A 6,154-nucleotide genomic window follows, 5' to 3' on the forward strand; every position below is an offset into this window, starting at 1 on the left:
CAGCTTATTCTGAGCAGCAGCTGCACCAGCGTTACAGAGGACACTGTTCCTTATCAAAGTCCTTTAAGTCATGATGAGAGAAGAAAAACATTGCATGTTCCCAAGTTGATTGCACGTTTGGACTATTATTCCTTCACCTATCTCCATACTGAAAGACCTATCTATCCTTAAATACTGTCACCTGTACAAGAGCCTCATTCCAGACTAGCCACACTAAGAACTTCAAGCAATGGCACTTCAAACAAACCTATAGTTAAACAGAAGTATTGCTATTTTTCAAAAGTGCAGCCCACATTAACATCTATTCACTTTTTAAAAATCACTTTTTAAAAAACATCTTGAGAAAGAAATCCCCTGTTATTTATTTCAATGCACAACTCTAAACAGAATAATTTGCACTCTATGATCTTTTCATTTGAAAGTCTAGCTGCATTGGATTTGAATTCTAATTGAATTCTAATTAAAAAGCCCACTGGAAGCCACAGACTCCTACCTAAAAAAAAAAAAAAAACCTTTAAAACTGTTACAGGGAAAACTGTCTTCCCACAGTATTTTTTAGCTTCAGTAGATTAGCAAAAATCATTGAAAAATCAGAAGTGGGAAAGTATTTCTCAATATTTCATCTTTCTTTAGGAGGATTAAGGAAATCCTATCACTTAAAGCCAGCATTTGGCATCGCAAAATACTTTTCTTTTTTTCCTACTATATTGGGAAGGAAAACATTAAATCTTAAAAAGAGGAATTATTAGAACTATTCTGCTGAGGAATCTGTACCAAACCAGTGTTGCTAACGAAAAAAGTTAGGCTGCCCTTGGCTGCCTAACCCAATCTTTAGCCCTGTTTCTTCACTTATGGGATATAAAGGTCAATGCTTTGCAACAATTACTGTTCTATGTATAATCACGTGCTATATGCAGGGGTATTGTGTATCCTTACCAGAAGCCATTAAATTCTCCTATGTTCTAGACTGACCACAGAACCAACAAGCACATTGATTCCCATGCAGAAAACACAATAAATATTTAAACACTTGCAAATAAGAGAAGAGGTAGAAAAAAAGTCTTATTTTCTAATTTTAACTACATGATTTATATCATTCGTTTTATGAATATAGCTATGCAGATGCCTGCACTCACTCTTCTCTATACTAATATCAATGAACTAAAACAGCCAAGTGAGAAGTAAAAAAAAAAAAAAGTAACAAATTGTTTTAGACTGTACCATGCAACTGAGATTGCAAAAGTTACCTCTAACCAATAACCTGTTTCTGCTTGGTCCCTCAGCATTGCAATCTACCTCTGCAATACGGATGAAGATGATGATAAAGATCCTGAAACTGTTGTAACAGAGGTTTACAGACAAGTTGCTCCAGGATCAGTCTTGGTAGGCATTTTGTTACTGCTGAGGATTTTACTCAGAGGCATCTTTATCTGGAGTCAATGAAGCACCCTAGGAATATTTGAGGCTTGGACTGAACTTGCATTAATTACGTTGTTGTGAGTAAAATTACATGCTATAGTGAGGGTGTGTTTCAAATGCTAGGCTAATAGAGAGTACATTTTAAAGAATTGGAAAAGGCAGCATTGGGTCCTGTCAGATTTTAAACCTGCTGAGAAATGATGTTCCTACAAAACAGTCCAAATTCTCATGGTGCTTTTGCATCAGATTTATTAAGTACTCTTCTTGTTAATCTCGTTTCTTGTGTGCGACATCCTGAAAAGAAAAGCGTTTAGTAGGACGTACCTCCTGGTAAGTTGGTGTTCCTCTGCCATTCCTTACAGATGGCCAAGGGCAGCTGTGCAAGTTTAACAGAGACTCTGCTGCTGCCGAAGGGCAGCTCAAGTGAAGCATCGCTGGTCCACTTAATGCCCCTTTCTGATGGCATGATGACCTATAGATCCAATGCATTCTGAAAAGGAGACATCACAAGGTTGTCTCGGCAATCCAGCAGGAGCTGCCCTGCTGCCGCTTCAACCCGCAGCAGGAAATTGATCAGAAACGCAGCGCATTGGTCTTGGCTTGACGGGACTGCACTTGGGCATGTGAGCATTGGAACATCTCATGATGTCACCACAGTTGCAGCGGTTAAGGAATGAAGCTTTTTTGCTCACAGCCTTGTGACGACTCCTTGGGAATATCCCAAGCACTGAGCAAAGCTTTCCTTGTGCTTGGGGCACGTGCACACACATGCACGCATGCTCTCTATGTGGATGCTCTGGTGTGACCTTATCCTGCAGACTTTTTTTCCTTCTAAGTGGAACACCTGTAGATGGCTTCATAAAAATCTCCTTGAGTCACAGAACCTTGTAAAGATGGTGAGATTTTTAGCTTTCTATTATATTTTTAGCTGTCAATTTCCTATCAAGTAAAATTAGCAAATATTTATAGAATGATAGAATGGCTCTGGTTGGAAGGGACCTTAAAGACCATCCATGGGCAGGGACACCTCCCACCAGACCAGGTTGCCCAGGGCCCCATCCAGCCTGGCCTGAACACCTCCAGGGATGGGGCATCCACAGCTTCCCTGGGCTGCCTGTTCCGGTGTCATGAGCTACTGGGGCAGAATGAGAGAACAGGACAGATGCACATAGAACTGCATAAGTCTTCCTGTGTTAGGTGATTTTTAAGAACACACACACTTTTCATCAGTGCCAAATGCTATCTTCCTGAAAATAATGCAATTTAAACATTTTCTTTAGCTTGCAGGGAGGCTCTTTTTTGTCTTATGATAAACTGACCTGATCTTCCTTCAGGCACTTCCAGTAGCCAAAGACTATGAAGGTATATTGCCATTTTTTCCCCTCTTTTTAATAATAATAAATAATAATAATAACAACAAAGTTGAAGTTTAACCACATAACTTCAAAAGATAAAGAATGCACAAAAAGTGCATGTTAACTCTGCTAGAGTAGGCGCTTGTAGGTACGCTATTGCAAATGAAATATCAAGATTTTTGCTTTTCAGATGCACCAGTAGCACACCTGCTGCACATTTAGTGCCAACTTTAAATTTCACCTTTAGAATATTTTTGTCTCCGTACACAAACAAATTTTAACTTTTTGTAAGAGATCACCTTCACTGCAAACTTGCATGACCCATACATAGCAGTCAGTTTTTTTGTTTGTTTGTTTGTTTTCTGAAGTATTTGACCTGTAGCATGGATATGCATATGTGGCATCAAGGACATTTGCTGCGTGCTTAGCTCAGGTTCAGCCAGCATGAAATAATATACCTGCAAGATGTACCTGCAAGATACCTGCAAACTTACTGTGTTTGTTGTACAAATGCAGACAGCTTTTACTAGTTGCGCCAGTGTATTTGGCCAACTGTAGCCCTGCAAATGAGATACACACAACTTAAAGAATAAAGCAATTATTTATTGTTTCTCTCACATGCTTAATGAGCTCCTTGGCTCAGCATCAGCATGACGATGCCCCGGTAAGATGCCCAAAGAGTCTGTGCTGACCAGGCAGGCATCACGCGTGGCGGGGGTGGAGGAACGGTGGAGCTGGGAGCAGAGGGGGAGCTGCAGAGCATGGGGACTGCTGAGACTGCACGTCCCCCACAGCCACCGATGCTGCCAGCACCACCAACCTGACCAACCCGACGTGGACTTGGCACCCTTCCTTTCTTCAGGATTTTGTACTTTTTCACATTCATGCCTTACTCTTGAATTGTTTAGCTACCAACGTGTCACCTGTCAACAGCCCTACCTCAGCCTGTAATTTTACCTCTCCTCTGTCTACAAACTTTCTCACAGCTGTTTCACATGGTGGTGAGGTTTTGAGCTTGTGCCTGGGTTAGGCAGCTGTGCTGGGGACCTGTGGAGAGCTGGTGGGTTACTGAGACGGCAAGTTACGTGTTGGAGAGGCAAAGGGGAAATTAGGTTCAGGTATTACAGTCACTGAGAAGTTAACGATAATTTTGAACTTCTTGTGGTTTGTGCTAACAGAAAAAACACGGTGTTTCTCAGGCTTTTCATGTCAATGGAGAAAGTCAGTACAGGCAACCACAAGGAGGTGTCGAAAATGTTTACCTTAGGATAGGCCTGTGGAAAAGAATTCAACACTTACACAACTGTGCTTTCACCTGGCAAATTAACTTGTTCTCACTAATAGAGGAAAACAATCCTTTTAATAAACTTTCAAGCAGATGGTAGATAAACAAGTGACTGCAAGACATTTCTTGCAGGTTTCAGAATTCTCTGGTGATGGGCACTGTATAGGAAATAAATGATGGAGAAAAAAGCAATAAAATTCTGCCTTTCATTTCACAGTGGGATCCACAATTGACTCACGTTATTATTACACTACCAAACAACAGTAATTTAGCAGCATCTTTGTTTCTTCCCCTTTACTGCAGAATTTAATCTGCCTAGAGAACTACTGCTTCCTGCATTCCTACTTCCCTTTATCCAAATACCCATTCTTAATGTAACATATTCTTATGAAATCAACATGTAAAAATCTTGAACCAAGAGATGCAAAGATTTAATCACTGCAAAACAGATGGATGCTTCCCACAACACAATAAAAAGAACTTTTTAGAAAAAACACATTTTTTAGTCTTTGTAAGCTTAACCCCTTTCTTTCTTTAGCTAGAAAATGATGATTTTGAGACATTTTAAAACCACAGCTATCCTGTGGAAGTTTTCTTATGACCCAACTTAATTTGAAAGCTTTAATGCAGTTAATAGAGTTTCCTTTATGTTGCTTCAGATGTACATCACTGACTTTATATTCAGTAAAACCTAGAAAATTAACATTTTATTCATTTTAAAAAACAACAATTGTGGGGAAAAAGCAATAAAGCAAGCAATATGTTAATATGAAAATAAATTAACTGATTGCTTTATTATTTTTTCCTCAAAATTAAGTCTCAGCATTTAAATATGTATAAGTCAACCTAAATCTTACAACTGCAAAACCAATTTTATTGTCCTTGCAATCTAATACATATTTACTATATGTAATTTGCATTTCCAATTTTGACATGAACAGTTGCATTATCTAGAAAATGTTATATGGAAGAAATATTTCTAGCAAAAACAAAAAAATCAATTCTGCTCCTAGGGTTTGATTAATTAAAAAGTAGAAACAAGCCCCAACCCCCTGCCCACTTTCTGGAAATGGCTTGTTGGCATGGAAACCAGAGCATGCATTACCATTCGGGGTGCTAACTGAATATCACGCCCAACATGAGAACTCAACCAAGGAAAAAGGGAGAGAGCAATGTTTTCATAATGCAGTTACTGAGTTGGTCCTAAAAACCAAAAAAATTAAAAAAAAAATCTGCATGGAAATAACAAACTAAGCTCTTAAATGGATCTAACTTTGTGGTCTGCTCTTTTATACTCATACGGATCTCATTTTGATCAAACAAGACTCCTCCTCATTAATTTAATTACTGTCTTACTGAGCCTTAGATCCAGCTGTGTTCTCATTGTTGGGGTCTCCAGGCACTGCAATACAAATAAAGTAACAAAAGGTTTTCAGATTCAGTTTCAGTGAACATTTTTACCAGTAATGCATCCCTTTGTAAAAGGAAAAAACAAAGGAAACAAAAACAAAATGACATTCCCTCTGTCCCCCTCAAAAACAAACAAAAAAACCCACAGTTTTTGCCCTTTACCACTAGGAATTGGCTGAGGAGGAGGAATCAGTAGCAATTCTGCCTGTTTTTAGAGAGCACTTCATGAAGGTTTGTTTTATTTATTTATTTATTTTTAAGGTACACCATTTTCCGGGCAGTTTTTGCTACCATTTTCAGTAAGCAATAGTTTGCAGTGCAAATAAAAACCAGTAAATTTTAAGCTGCTAAGACTCTCACACTGGCTATTATTTGATAGGTGTTCATAGCCACAAACACCACTTTTGCAAACACCATTGTTTTTTTCCCCTTAGGTAAAGCTTGTTTACCACTCACTCAAAATGCATAACCTTGTGTCTGAATACTCTAAGGATCTACATTTCTTGTAGAGAAACAATTCAAAATTTGAAGCAAGATTTACACCAGATAGATTTCTCAGTGAAAGTCACGGAAGTCATGAGGAAAGAAATCCCATGCATGTGATGGTGTGAGCACTTTCTTACAGCACTTTATTTTGAACCTGAACACCCAAGAGCACAACCACATCTATCTTCTTGAACTCCTT

This window comes from Anser anser (assembly GCF_964211835.1).
Source record: "Anser anser genome assembly, chromosome: 1".
Taxonomy (NCBI): domain Eukaryota; kingdom Metazoa; phylum Chordata; class Aves; order Anseriformes; family Anatidae; genus Anser; species Anser anser.